Genomic DNA, 14,511 nt, shown 5'->3' on the forward strand with positions numbered 1-14,511 from the left:
GTGAGGTGGGAGGCTCATTTGAGCCCTTCTGGTAAAGGCTGCAGTGAGCTGTGATCATGCCACTGCCCTCCAGCCTGACTGACAGAGCCAAAATGTCAAACAAGCAGCCAACAAACAAGACTAGCTGTAATATACCAATGTGGGGAGAACAATTTCATGTGATGAAAAGTCAAGTCCAAGACCCATGTCACTGTGGGTACTTAACAGAAGAAGCCCACCCAATCTGTCCAGGAGCTGACATGGAAACCCCAGCATGTGAATCTGCTGGACTGTCCGCTGTAACAAGCTTGCAGGGAAGCTGCCAACCTAGAGGGCAGTCTGTGGCCAGGAAAAAAAATGAGATTTCAACAGCCTCTAGTGTGACAACTAACCATACCACTGAGGAAGTGGGTGGGGAGGTACAAGATGCCAGTAGAGAAAGACGACATGAAGGTGTTCAAAGTCATCTGTTGGTTTTTACCATCTTCTGCTTCATTGCCAGGAGCATCATGGTGATTGTTAAGCAAAACTTGGGCAGATAATCACCTAAAAAGTAGGATAATTGTGTCTTTTGACTAACAGTTTTAGAAAATAATTTGTCCCCATTTAATGGAGATGAAGACCTATAAGAAAGCCATCTACACTGTTCTAAATTCATCATGATTTGGAAACTTTCCAAAGAGATACTTAATCAAAATCAAGACAGCTCACAAGATTTTTTTCCTTAAATAAGCCTTCTGACATAGTTTAAGTTTTGTTAAAGTGGGTTTAATAAGCAAAACTGTAAAAATGAGAGCAAAAATAAATAGATCTACTTGAAAACAAATTTGTCAATATAATTCAAATCAGTTAAAAATTAATTTATGTTTAGCTTCAAAGTTGTAACCGAAGGGAGTAATGGTCAGTAGGTATCTAAACTTAGTAGATCTCTGAATTTAATTTGTAGGCATTGAACAGCTTCCTTTAATGTGTCCAAACAAATAACTTCAAATGTATCAATTTAATTCACCAACAAGAAGTTCATGACTCAGGCAAGAAGTTGGTTTTTTCATCAAGTCACCAGGTACCTTCTGGCCTTTCATTACTGCCTTTCCTAGAGATGACCTGGGGACAAAAGATTTGCTCAACTTAAACCTAACTCTCCACACACTCTCTTTCGATAATGAGGATCCAGGTGCAGCATGATGACCCATGTCTATAATCTCAGCACTATGGGGGGCTGAGGTGGGAGCATCGCTTGAGGCAAGGAGTTCAAGACCAGACTGGGCAACATAGTGAGACCCTATCTCTACAAAAAAAATAAAAAATTAGTTGGGCATGGTAGCATGTACCTGTAGTCCTAGCTACTTGGGTGGCTGAGGTGGTAGGATTGCTTAAGCCCAGGAGTTTGAGGTTACAGCGAGTTATGATTGCACCACTGCACTCCAGCCTGGGTGACAGCAAGACCTTGTCTCAACAACAACAATAATAATAATAATAATAATAATAATAAATTGAGGATCCAGAGCCAGTGACTCAGTAGATAGTCAATTTCCAATTGTCTATTACCATGTCTATTGTCTATTGTAGATAGACAATTGGAAATTGACTATCTACTGATTGGCTATTTTTGTCAAAAACATAGTGATCTCACCCGCAGTGGGCTCCTAAGCGCACAATGAGGTGTAAAATCACACAGATATAGCCAATATATATAGCCAATAAAGTCACGGCAATATAGCCAAGAGCTGTATTGGCACCTAAAAAATGAGAACCTCATAAATGCCTATGACATCAAGAACCGGTCTGTTTTCTATCGTTTAATCTGTGACCTCTGCCTCAGTAGAAAGATATGGGAATGGAAAGATAATCTGTACCATATCAAACTTTAAAAAAAAAAAACAGCTGCCCTTTCTAATTTACCAGGTTTCCATAACTTACATCTGTCAAGATTTATGTTGGAAATAATTAAAATTTTATTGGCGCTCCGTAGCTGAGCAACTCATCAACTCACCAAATCTTTTCCTTTGGATTCTTATATTTCTGTTCCTAACAAATAAAAAGTCTTCCTAGCAGTGGAGACAGAACTATAGAGACAGAGAGAGACTTCTCTGACAACAGTGTGGAGTAAAGAATAGCAGTGGTGAAACTGGAGGCATGGAGACCTGTTTGAACAATATTGCCATAGTACAAGGAGAAGGAAATTAGGATTCTGATCTAGGAAGTGGCACAGAAATGAAGAGCAAGTGCTAGAGTTGTGAGAGAATTAGGTGAAAGAATTGACATGTAATAAGTAAACATGAGAAAGTGAAAAATAAGAGATGGCTGAGGGTTTTAGCTTGGGTTATTGACATAGACAGACATAGATGTTGATGCATAATGCAGATTAGATTTAGGGAGGGAAGTGGGATAACAAGATGAGTTTGATAAATTCTATGTGTTATAGAGTAGAAAGTTATTAAAACAGGAAATAAGTGAAACTAATGTGTCTACATATTTGTCTGCCTCCTACATAAGACTGTAAGCTCTTTGAGTGCATTCATCTTTGCCTTTCCAGTGCTTCACCCCACAGAGCCCAGCAAATATCATGGGCTCATTGTCTTTCTTAATAAATGAGAAGTTGAGCTAACGTTGAAAATATGAATGTTGCCTTATTGCAATGAATATTCCTAACTAAATGGATCAAATATCATGTCATTATTGCAAGTTCAGTCTAGATAGAGTTCATAAGAACAACTTAGATTTTAAGAGTTTCCTTGCTGGAATCAGCAGTTTCTAAGGATGGAAGGAATTGGTTTTGCGAAGGAGTGTACAAATGGTCTCCAACTTAGGATGGTTTGGCTTATAATTTTTCAACTTTATGATGGTTCAAAAGCAATACACACCCAGTAGGAACCGTACTTTAAATTTTGAATGTTGATCTTTTACACAGTACAACAATACACAGTGCAATACTCTCATGGTGCTGGTCAGTGGCAGTGAGCCCTGCTCCCAGTTGGCCAAGCAATTATGAGGATGAACAACCAATACTCTACAGTGTACCATATTCAATACATTATGTGAGATATTTAACACTTTATTATGTAATAGGCTTTGTGTTAGATAATTTTGCCCAATGCTAGGCTAATGTAAGTATTCTAAGCATGTTTAAGGTAGGCTAGGCTAAACTACGATATTCGGTAAGTTAGGTGTATTAATCACACTTTCAGTTTAGAATATTTTCCAATTGATGATAGGTTTACTGGGATGTAACCCCCTCATGAGTGGAGAAGCATCTGTATTTTGAGATATGGTACATGTGAGAGAAGGTCAGGTTGGATGGGACCAGAAGCAGGAAGGGTGGAGAAAACCTTTCAGCAGAAGGAGGGAGACACTAAGCCTCTGGAAGCTGAGAGAAAGTGTACCCACTCTGGAGAGGAGTAAGGACTGAAGTGAAAGGAAGTCCAAGGTACACCTAGAGCTAGCCCTCACCTAGAAGGGGAGGTGGTTTTTCTGAACCATCCCCAACTCCCCAGGAACTAAGTCAGGAGCTTTAATACTCTGGACTCCAGGAATACAGAAGATTTTGAAGTTTCTCAAAGAAAACAATGACAAAGTGGTCAAGATTCATTTAGAAATTACATAGGAGAGACATTTCTTTCCACTGCCCACTCTGTTTCATGAGAAAGTTTTAAAGTCATACTGAAAGAGGTATAGATTGAAGTTGAATATTATGTCATATTTTAATACAAGGCGCTTAGAGCAAAGTGCATCACTTTTTAAAGATGTTTTTGTTGATGCAAAATAAGCATACAGTAAATTATACAAATCTTAATTGTATAGCTCAATGAATTTTTAATATGCATCCATGTAACTACCACCAATTCAAGATGTAGAAATCTTTCCAATGCTTTTCTTAGTCAACACCAGTCACAAAGATAACTGCCCTTCTTATATAACTGTAGGTTTCTTTTGACTATCTTGAAAGTCACATGAATGAAATTTCACTGAATAATTTTCTGGAGTTAGATTTTTTTCACTCTGGGTTATGAGATTTATCCATGCTGTTTTATCTGTATTTTTCCTTTGTTTTGTTTTTTTAGTTACAGCTTAGTATTCTACTGTATAACTATAGTACAATTTATTTATTCATTCTTCTGTGAGTGGAAACTTAGACTGCTTCCTGTTTTTGCTTATTATGAATGAAACTTAGGAACATTTTTGTTTGTATCCTTCACTAGTAGGCATAAGCACTCATTGCTTTTGAGCATATTCCCAGAGGTAGAATGGTTGGGTAATAGTGCATTTAGATGTGCGGATTTAGGAGATGCTGCCACACACGTTTCCATGGTGGTTGTAGTAATTAACACTGCCACAGAAGTATATGAGAGTTCAGTTGCTCTGCTTTCTAGTCAACACATGTTTTTGTCAGTCTTTTTTTTTTAATTCATTTTTATCATTTCAGGATGCATCTAGTGGCAAATCATTGTAATTTAAATTTCCATTACCCTGATGATTAATAATGTTGAGACTCTTATGCTTAATGGCCATATTGATATTCTCTTTATTTTTATTTTTCTTAATCTGTGTAGGTACATGGTTGATGTATATATTTGTGGGGTACGTGAGATGTTTTGATACAGGCTTGCAATGGGAAATAAGCACATCATGGAGAATAAGGTATCCTAAGGTATCCATCCCCTCAAACATTTCTCCTTTGAGTTATAAACAAAAAAATATGGAATGCTTTACAAATTTGTGTGTCATCCTTGATCAGGGCCATGCAAATTGACTCTGTATCATTCCAATTTTCGTATATGTGCTGCTGAAGCAAGCACTGATATCCTCTTTTTTAAAAGTACCTCTTGAATTCTTTGCCTATTTATTTATTTATTGAGACAGGATCTTGCACTGTCACCCATGCTGGAGTGCAGTGAGTCAATCACAGCTCACTGTAGCCTCAACTTCCCAGCCTCAAGTCATTCTCCCACCTCAGCCTTCTTAGTAGCTGGGACCACAGGTGCATGCCACTATACCTGGTTAATTAATTTATTTTTCTATTTTTATTTTCATAGAGACAGGGTCTCCCTATGTTGTCTAGGCTTTTTGACTATTTAAAATTGTTTTTTCTGTCTCTCTTATTAATTCTGAATTCTTTACATATTCCAAATGAATCTTTGTCAGATATATGTATTGCTAATATCTTCTACATCGTGCCTTGCCTTTTTAGTCTCCTTTCCATGATGTCTTTTGATGAACAACAGTTCTTAGTTATAATTGAGATTCAATTTTTCAAATTTTTAAAATGTTACCATTCTTTGTATCCTTTTTATAAAAAACTTTTCTTGCTTTAGATCATAACATTCTTCTAGGTTTTCTTCTGGGAACTTCAGCGTTTTAATATTTTACATTAAGAACTAGGATCCATTGGATGCCTTTTATATCTGCAAGAAGATAGCGGTAAGGTAGACTTTTTCCATATTCATACTGCACTTGACCTTAGCCATAAGGTTGAGAAGCAATCCATGTGGGCATCTAATTGACCCAGAGCCATTTATTGAAATGACCATCCCTTCTTCATTGCACTGCAGTGATGTTTTTGACACGAATCGGGGGACTTTTATTTATGTGCATCTCTAATATGTTAGTCTGTTTGTCTCTGCCTGCACCTATACCACATTATAGCTAACTGTCATAGATTTCTAGTCTTGATATATGATAGCAAAAGTCTAGAAACCTTGTTCTTCAAAATTGCCTCAATTTTTTTGATCATTGACATTTTCACATAAATATTAGTACTAGCTTGACAATTTCCACAAATAAACCTACTGGGATTTTCATTGGGATTACACTGAATCTATAGATCATTTTGGGAAAAAAATGACATCTTAATAATTTTGAGTCTTCCAATTTATAAACAGAAAACATCTCTTCCTTTATTCAGATCTTTAATTTCTTTTCACAATGCTTTACAGTGTTCTTACATAAGTCTTTCACATCTTATGCATGTACCATAATTTAACTAGTCCTCTGGAAATAAGCCGTTCTTTTCCATTTTTACTCCATTCGATCTTTATAAGCACAATGAAATTAAAAACCTCACATGTATCTTAAATTATTTTAAAGTGCCATAATTGGTATCTAACACTCATTCTCTTCTCCTATATGCTCATTGACATGCAAGAAGTCAAAGGGCAAAGAATGACCCCCAGGGTGTCGCATCCTTTGATTTCTAAACCACAGCAGAACCACCTCAATCTATTTCCTGTTGTTAAAATTTCTAGGGAACAATATCGCATGAACAGACCCGGTAACCTTTCTAAACCCTTACCAATATGATTAAGAACATCTTCCTTTCGTCACTTCTGCTGTAAATTAAACACATTTTCTCATTGTTCATTTAGTGGGCAAAAGAACATATCAATGAATGGACAAACATTGTCTCATCTTTTAAAAAATACTCATGTATATGTTAGAAGATAGAAACTGTATTTTTGGGACAATTAATTTCCCAAGTCTATAACTTTTTAACTCTACTAAAAAGCTAAATAAATAAAGATTCTAATCTCCAGCCTTGTTGTTGAATGAAAAAACATGCACTTGGTAAAATGTTCTATGTAAGGCCTTTTGATAAGCAAGTGAATGACTTTGGTTTCAGGTCTTCTCTCAAAGGTAGACAACTCTGATAAACTATTGGGCATCAAACCACATGAATGCTGACCCATGTAGGGGGCTCATCTCTGAGTTCCTGTGGGCCATATCTTTTTGATAATGCAGCTTAGTACCATATTTATTGATTGATAAACGTTTTTTATTACCAATGTGATACATACCCAACAAAGTCTAGAAAACATAGATGTGCAAAAGGAATCTGTAATTATATGTTTAACTGGTAACCACTGTGAACACTATAGTATATCTCCTGCCAATATTAACTTATTTCAAAAAATTTTTTTAATTTTTTATTTTATTTTTTTATTGCATTTTAGGTTTTGGGGTACATGTGAAGAACATGCAAGATTGTTGCATAGGTACACATGTGGCAGTGTGATTTGCTACCTTCTTCCCCTTCACCTATATCTGGCATTTCTCCCCATGCTATCTCTCCTCAACTCCCCTCCCCCTGCTGTCCCTCCCCTATTTCCCCCCAACAGACCCCAGTGCATAGTGCTCCCCTCCCTGTGTCCATGTGTTCTCATTGTTCAACATCACCTATGAGTGAGAACATGCGGTGTTTGATTTTCTGTTCTTGTGTCAGTTTGCTGAGAATGATGGTTTCCAGGTTCATCCATGTCCCTACAAAGGATACAAACTCATCGTTTTTGATGGCTGCATAATATTCCATGGCATATATGTGCCACATTTTCCCAGTCCAGTCTATCACTGATGGGCATTTGGGTTGGTTCCAGGTCTTTGCTATTGTAAACTGTGCTGCAGTGAACATGTGTGCATGTGTCCTTATAGTAGAACAATTTATAATCCTTTGGATATATACCCAGTAATGGGATTGCTGGGTCAAATGGAATTTCTATTTCTAGATCCTTGAGGAATTGCCATAGTGTCTTCCACAATGGTTGAACTAATTTACACTCCCACCAGCAGTGTAAAAGTGTTCCTATTTCTCCACATCCTCTCCAGCATCTGTTGTCTCCAGATTTTTTAATGATCACCATTCTAACTGGCAGGTGATGATATCTCAATGTGGTTTTGATTTGCATTTCTCTAATGATCAGTGATGATGAGCATTTTTTCATATGTTTGTTGGCCTCATGTATGTCTTCTTTTGAAAAGTGTCTGTTCAAGTCCTTTGCCCACTTTTGAATGGACTTGTTTGGTTTTTTTTTTTTTTCTTGTAAATCTGTTTTAGTTCTTTGTAAATTCTGGATATCAGCCCTTTGTCAGATGAGTAAACTGCAAAATTTTTTTCCCATTCTGTTGGTTGCCGATTCACTCTAGTGACTGTTTCTTTTGCCGTGCAGAAGCTGTGGAGTTTGATTAGGTCCCATTTGTCTATTTTGGCTTTTGTTGCCAATGCTTTTGGTGTTTTGTTCATGAAGTCCTTGCCTACACCTATGTCATGAATGGTTTTGCCTAGATTTTCTTCTAGGGTTTTTATGGCATTAAGTCTTATGTTTAAGTCTTTAATCCATCTGAAGTTAATTTTAGTGTAAGGTGTCAGGAAGGGGTCCAGTTTCTGCTTTCTGCACATGGCTAGCCAGTTTTCCCGACACCATTTATTAAACAGGGAATACTTTCCCCATTGCTTGTTTTTGTCAGGTTTGTCAAAGATTGGATGGTTGTAGATATGTTGTGCTGCCTCTGAGGCCTCTGTTCTGTTCCATTTGTCTGTATCTCTGTTTTGATACCAGTACCATGCTATTTTGATTACTGTAGCCTTGTAGTATAGTTTGAAGTCTGGTAGTGTGATGCCTCCTGCTTTGTTCTTTTTGCTTAGAATTGACTTGGCTATGTGGGCTCTCTTTTGGTTCCATATGAAGTTTAAGGTTGTTTTTTCCAGTTCTGTGAAGAAGATTACAGATTCTTGCCTGAATCTGTAAATTCCTTTGGGCAGTATGGCCATTTTCACAATTTTGATTCTTCCTAACCATGAACATGGAATGTTTCTCCATCTGTTTGTGTCCTCTCTCATTTCATTGAGCAGTGGTTTGTAGTTCTCCTTGAATAGGTCCTTGACATTCCTTGTTAGTTGTATTCCTAGGTATTTTATTCTCTTTGTTGCAATTGTGAATGGCAGTTCATTCTTGATTTGGCTCTCTTTAAGTCTGTTATTGGTGTATAGGAATGCTTGTGATTTTTGCACGTTGATTTTGTATCCTGAGACTTTGCTGAAGTTGCTTATCAGTTTCAGAGATTTTGGTCTGAGACAATGGGGTCTTCTAGATATACAATCATGTCGTCTGCAAATAGAGACAATTTGACTTCCACCTTTCCTATGTGAATACCCTTTATTTCTTTTTCTTGCCTTATTGCTCTGGTTAGAACTTCCAATACTCTATTGAATAGGAGTAGTGAGAGAGGGCATCCTTGTCTAGTGCCAGATTTCAAAGGGAATGCTTCCAGTTTTTGCCCATTCAGTATGATATTGGCTGTTGGTTTGTCGTAAATAGCTTTTATTATTTTGAGATATGTTCTGTCAATACCTAGTTTATTGAGGGTTTTTAGTGTAAAGGACTGTTGAATTTTGTCAAAGGCCTTCTCTGCATCAATTGAAATATTTTAAAAATTAATATTGTTTTAGAGTTTCCTTCCTAAGCTTTATACATTCACTTAATCAACATCTTTACATGCCATTAAATACTCATTTTAGCATATTTTAATTCACCTATTAATTGGACATCTATTAATTTTTCAGTTTTTCACCAATATACACAGGTGAAGTACACATATCTACTGTTAAAATTTTGTTCATATTTGTGATTTTGTCAGGACCAAAGGTCTTAACTCTGTGCCTCAAAACCATTTGTGTTCAGCTAGGCACTGTGGGTCACACCAGTTATCCCAGCACTTTGGGAGGCCAAGGCAGGAGTAGTACTTGAGGCCAGGAGTTCAAGATCAGCCTGGGCAATATAGGAAGAACTCAAATTTATAAAAAAAAAAATAATAATAATAGAGAAACTTAGCCAGGCATGGTGGCATGCACATGTAGTTCCAGCTCCTTGAGAAGCTGAGGTGGGAGCATCACCTGAGCCCAAGCGTTTGAGGTTTCAGTGAGCTATTACCAAGCTGCTGCACTCCAGCCTCGTCTATAGAGTAAGACCCAAAATTAAAAAAATGGCTATTCCATTTATAGATATTAATCCTGAAGGAATTTTCACATAGATAAAGAAAATGATATACATTTGAGAATGATCATTGTATTATTATTTATAATAAAAATGCAAAAATGGTCTTAAAAAGTCTATCCTTAAATGTCCACATCGATAAAGTAAATTGAAGTATCTCCATGCAACTTACAGCGCTATTAAAAAATTATATCTGAATATATTAGAATGGAAGAATGACTATATGTGATATGTTATTGAGTGAAAAAATGCAAAACAATGTCTAGTATGATTAGCTGCAGGGAATCAGCGGATGAAGTGAAAGATGGAGATCTCACCAATTTTTTATTTTTCTATTACTTGAACTTTTAGAAAATAGGCCCTGATTACATTAGTACTGAACAAATAAACCAACAAACAGATTCAACAGATTCCCAGACCTCACTCCCAGAATCTCCAAGGAGTGGGGCCCGGAAATTTGCAGTTCATAAAGCTTCACAAGAGATTCTGATAAACTGCCAAGGTTGAGACCACAGCCTTAGAATAAATTTCTAAAAGTGGAATTACTATGTCAAAGGGTGTGAAAAATGTTAAGGCTTTTTATAAGAATTGCCAAATTGTCCTTTAGTAATGTGCCAATTCACATTCCCACCAGCAGTGCATAAAATCTCATTCCATCATCAATATGAGTGGTATGAAGTGTTTTAATCTTTGCCAGTTTGATAGATGAAAAACACTAGGTCTGATTTATTGTGACAGAAGCGCTGGTTTGTTGCATTTGGTTCTCTTTGGAGGACGCTCTTTCCCATCCGTCTTTCTCTTGAATGGTGTAGATAGATACATCCTTCTCAGTTTGTGTTTCATTACAAAAATCACTTGAGAAACTTATTTAAAATGTAGATTTCCAGCCCGCATTTCTAATTCTGACTGAATAGGTAAAAGGTGGACTTTGGGGATGTGGCTTGAAGAGGTAGGATTCTTTAGGCATCAGATGAAAAATAAGCAATGGTGGAATTAGGGTCTGGGTATTCTGTATTCTTAGAATAGACTTTTTCTCATTGCTTGCAATGGTCTCTGCCCAGGATGCAGTTTCCTTCCCCTCAAGCCATCCTTTAAGCTGCAGCCCACGTCCTGCTCAACATGTCATTAAAATCCACATCGAGTTTTCTCTCCTCTCACTCCCACAGCACTTAGTGTCCAAATGACTCATCCTGACACTTAATCACAAGTGGCAATTACTTTAGATAGATGAGAATCAACTTACAGTTAAAAGTCTTATTTTAGGACAAGAAGAAATGCCTGAGGATATGCTGGAAAATAATCCTGCAATAAATTACATTAGTGTTGGCACTAAATTAGGTGTAATGGTAAGTCTTTGAAATTTGAAGTCAGAGCAGCCTTAAGCTATTAGAGACTTGTGCTTCTCTGCTAAAATAAGAGACTAGTTTTTATCTTCCAAACTGGCAAAGATTAAAAACCCTTGAAACCATTTTTGGTTTGTTATGGACTGAGCAGCTCAGATAATTCTTCTAATCAGACAAATTTGAGAAAAAATGCCCCACACTCAATGTTCTCAGCATTGCCTGCTTTATGAGAATCCTTAATGACACATCTGAAAATCAGCCATGCTCAGCCCCACTGCAGAGATTCTGTTCCTGTTGGATTTTTTAAAGCTCCCTAGGTGATTCTAAGATGTAGCCAAGATTGAGACTCTTCGCTCAAAGTGATGCAAAAACAATCACGTGGAGACCTCATATATATTTTATTTATTCTTGGCTACTCTAGTGGGAGGGATATTTGAGTTGCTTTCTTGGTGAAAGTGATGGATTCCCAAAGATTTATTTACTGTCTACCTCAAGCCTCTTGTCATTTCTGAGACATTTGAGTAAACTTACTTTCAGTCATTTATTCCTCCAACAAGTATATGTTGGGGAGTTTCCCTGCCAGGAACACCTCTGATGTTGGCAATAAGACAGAGATGTCTCCTGCCCATGTTGTATGTAATGTACCAAAGAGGACAGTAATTAAATAAGTATTGGAGCTGTGTCTTCAAGCAGCCTTCAGTGGTGTCCTGCTTTAACCAAGAAAGTTAAGTGGGATGGTCTGTTCCCAAAGCATGCCATCTTTGTCTAAATTTCATGCAATATGCTTTTTTTTTAAAAAAATAGAAATCTATAAGGTTACTCCTTCTGATTTATTACCAGTCTACTCTGATTTTATTGGAAGACTATTTTGGCGTTACTCAGAGGTGTTTTTTTCTAACTTGAATTAGCATTTCTCAATTTTCCTTGAGCTCTTTTATTATAATAACTAGGTTGATTCTTCTTTATCTAAACTTCAGCCTGCAAACTAATTGCACAGCCACAAGACCAGCTGAAAATGGCATTAATTTAGGCTGAAATGTAGAGGTGATATGATTCTGTAGAGGACACGGTGTCATATCATAAGTCTAAAAGCACTGTATTATCAAATCAGTTCCCTCTTGTTAGCATCAGTGAACAAGGGAGAAAATGTGATCTTCGCTTCACATTGGGAATGGAAATGATGGAAGCATGCCATTGACTCTGTCTGTCATGGCCTGTTACAAGGAAGCATTCTATGTCATGAGCAGAATACAAACCAAGCAAATGCAGTTTTTCTAATAATACAACACATTCTAAGTTTTTTTCTGTGGTCATAATGTTCATTTCAATCAAACGTACCATGTGACTAATACCTTCCTCCTGCAAGAAATAAGCAGTACTATATAATAGATACTGTCTTATCTGATCTTCTGTAAGTAGCCCTACTTGAATAATCAGAAAGAGGACCTAGTATTTAGGGTGAAAGTACATTTTTGGACTCCCCCCACCCCCACCAAATTGAAGTTTATTGATTAGCATAATCCTGGCATAACATATGCAAGAAAATATGCAATTTATTTTTCACTGTGTATACATTGACAGAAAGTCAATATTTCTGAGAACTGAGGTCAGATACCAGCCAAATCACCAAGATACTTAATGTGACCTAAGATCCTCATTGGAAACAAGTTATTGTGATTTTGCTCCAGTGGAAGGAGCATTCTGTTCAACTATCACAGGTGACTAAGGGCCTGATGAGACACAATGAAAATGGCTTGTCAGCTTTTGCAGAATCTGATACTATCAAGACTAAAGATGTTTTCAAAACAGTAGAGCTCTCCAAGGCATTGAAGTATGGTTGGCAGGTTATGTCCTGCACAAATGAAACACACAGAGGGACAAGTGGGTAATGGAATCCAACCCACACCCCTCTTATGAAGCCATGTGTCCTAGTGAGACACCACGGTTGCTTTATTTCACTGGATCCATTCTTAACCTCAAAGAATTATTTTCCTCTCTGAGCCTTGAACAAAAGCTTTGTTCAACACAGATAAAGCAGACATCTCATGGCTGCTTACATGTTTGCGTTTTTTTTAGCTTGTGAGTTTTTGAGAACAAAGGACCAGGAATCACCTTGACAAATGAGTTCTTGGTGAACTAGTTTTTGATGAAATGACTTGGAGGTGGAATTATCTCTTTCAACTTTGGATTCCCAATACTCAGCACATTTTGTGTAGCATGTAGCAGACCCTCCGTAAGTGTTGGGAGAAATGAAAAACAGGTACATTTTCTTTTTTATTTGCAAAAGTAGCACACTTTTATACTTGTAAAAAATTAAAATACCAAATTTAGAGAGAAAAATAAACAAATTTACCTTTTTAATCATACAGACTAATGTGCGATTCAGTATATCAGTTCTGGAAACAAAAAAAAATAGCATTAGCAATAGCAGTAATGATGACGACACATAGAAGTCTGTGAAATTTTGCCTGTGAGAGTAGAAACATACCTTCCCACGGCTCCAGCAACACATTATGTAGCTGCTAAACTGAACTGAAGCACAACTCCATCCTCTTCAACTTCGTAATTGCTGTCTCTCCACTCCAAAGGCAATCCTGAGCTCTGTAGCCCATAAGGTCCATGATCTAAAGCAGTGGCCCTGTGGCAAGTGAAATGTTTTGGTTGGAGAGCCCCAGTGCTTTGATTATAGACAAAAGTGATGTCACTTGTGATAAGATGTGTCATGATGGTGTTGTCACTTGAAGTGACTTCATATTTCTAATACGTGCTCAGCTGAAAAATATGCAGAGAATGGAAAACGAGTTATGCAACTGAGAGTTGTGACTTCCTGTTAAACTTTACGGAGGAGGTGAGAATAGAGCAGTAGGAGAGAAACGATACTGAAATGCTTCTTTTTAATATATCATTTCTTCTTTTGCTTTCACTACTATTCTATACGGCCCACAAAATGTACCACAGTATCCATTTATTATACCATATGCATAAGGCAAATAACATTTTAGATATTGGAGGAACCTTAATAATACTATGTATGCAACAAATAAGTAGCACAATTTATTTTTAAGGAAATTCTATTGATGTATGGTCTCATTACCATGATTTTGGTAAGACTTCAGGCTATAAATATTATGCCTTGGCCAACTTTAAAATTATTTTAGCAGTTTAGCGTTGAATACTACAACACTTAAAAATTGAGCTTTTCACTGCATTCACGGAGAATTATTCCTGTCTCTACCACAGTTCAATTAGATACACTAAGTCTAAAAAGCTACCTAAGTTGTAAAACAATTATGGCTAAATTATAACAGCAGCTTCCTGTATATTGCGTCTTAGATCAAACCACAGTTTTCTTCAGAAACAACGTATTTTAAACATCATATGTAATCAGCCTCAAACTCTAGGGGAACCTCCTGTGTGTGGTGATTGAG

At 37.0% G+C, this 14,511-nt stretch overlaps 1 protein-coding gene and 1 non-coding gene across 10 annotated transcripts in view; one reads left to right on the forward strand and one right to left on the reverse strand.

The window, feature by feature from the left end:
* STAT4 (signal transducer and activator of transcription 4) overlaps positions 1 to 14,511 on the forward strand; it is a 113,698-nt gene that overhangs the window by 25,780 nt on the left and 73,407 nt on the right. The gene's annotated exons all lie outside the window — the stretch shown is intronic.
* Positions 4,670 to 4,775, reverse strand: LOC118154919 (U6 spliceosomal RNA). The gene has a single exon (XR_004745173.1). It is a non-coding gene; the product is annotated as a U6 spliceosomal RNA (small nuclear RNA).

Source organism: Callithrix jacchus, chromosome 6 (assembly GCF_049354715.1).
Source record: "Callithrix jacchus isolate 240 chromosome 6, calJac240_pri, whole genome shotgun sequence".
NCBI lineage: Eukaryota > Metazoa > Chordata > Mammalia > Primates > Cebidae > Callithrix > Callithrix jacchus.